This window comes from Echinops telfairi, unplaced genomic scaffold, assembly GCF_000313985.2.
Source record: "Echinops telfairi isolate 266 unplaced genomic scaffold, ASM31398v2 ScPeMD7_7469;HRSCAF=8507_1, whole genome shotgun sequence".
Lineage (NCBI taxonomy): Eukaryota > Metazoa > Chordata > Mammalia > Afrosoricida > Tenrecidae > Echinops > Echinops telfairi.
Window position 1 is genome coordinate 140,099,208 of NW_022111373.1, and position 1,573 is coordinate 140,100,780.

Here is a 1,573-nt window from a genome sequence, read left to right on the forward strand (position 1 = left end):
TGCATTCACATTATTATGTCATGTTTAAGAATCAACTCATATAGCATTGTCTTATGCCTCTATCATAGATATTTTTCATATTCTTAAATTTGTTCTGCTTTAAATGAGCACCAGTACTTCAGTGTCTTTATGAATGTATTAAACTGAAATCTTTCACCTTTCTTTTATTTTAATCTACCTGAGGCTATATTAAAAGTGAGCATTATATTGATATCACATATAGTTATATCCTATTTTTAATTCACTATCACAAGGAATTTCTTAATTTATTTAGATCACTCACATATCAGACATGGTTGTTGATTAAGTAAATGTCTTGGTGGAAATACTGAGTAAGTATTGGGCAACTAACTGCAAAGTCAATGGTTCAAACCTACCAGTTGTTCCACAGGAGAAAGATGAGCCTATCTTCTCCAGTAAAGATTTACCACCTTAAAAATTTTATACTGGATCACTATGAGTTTGAACTTGTAAGGATTTCATCTTAATTGTCACCAGAACCAATGCTCATGGAAGCAGCCATCAAGAGATTGAACAACATATTCTATGGGGTAAATCTGTTGTGTAAGATGTCTTTAAAGTGTTAAAGAGCAAGGCTATTACTTTGAGTACTAGAGTGCGCTTGATCAAAGCCATGGCATTTTTAATCAGCTCGTATGTATGTGAAAGTTGGACAAGAAAAAGGAAGGCCAAAGAAGAATCAAGGCATCTGAATTGTGGTGCTGGCAAAGACTGTTGCAAGTACCATGTACTTTAAAAACAAACAAATAGGTCTTGGAGGAAGTATAGCCAGAATGTTCCTTCGAGGTAAGGAGGTAAGACTATGCTCTTATGTACTTTGGTAGGTTATCAGGAGAGGCAAGTTCCTAGAGAAGGATAGCATCAGGGGCAGTAAAAAAGACTAAGGTCCTTGGAGAGATGGGCTGACACCATGTATGCAACAATGAACTCAAACATATGAACAACTGTGACGCTAACTTTGGACTGGGCAGCATTTCACTGCGTTGTAGATGGGGCTCTGAATTGGAACCAACTCCATGATACCAAATAACAACCATCTGAATAAATGTTACGGCAGTGGCCTGGGGGTTTTGTTTTATGGTAAAATCAACATCTTTTGAAAATAACTTTCCTATTGATTGCCTTAGGAGACCTAATGGCATAGGGGTTACGAATTAAGCTGCCAATCATGCAGTTCACAAGCACCAGATGCTCCGTGAGAGGAAGCCTGGGCTTTCTACTTCCATAAACAAACACCTAGTCTTAAAACTGGAAGGGGCAGTCCTACCCTATCCTGTAGGATTCTTGAGCATCAGCATCGAATCGATGGCAGGGAAATTTTTGTTCCTTTTATCGACTGCAGTTGCCTTTTGTTGTTTTGCATTGGCTTGCACATTGTTTTCCCTTGCTTTAATTGAACATTGTATTTGATTCAGTTTCTGGCTTTGTTCATGAATTATTTATATATTTCACTTACTTCAGAGATTGACCTCAAGTTGGTAAATTAGACTACACTTTTGGGTGGCACTGTAACCGTTTCATGAGTGGTACAGGACTTTAAAAGAGGATAGTC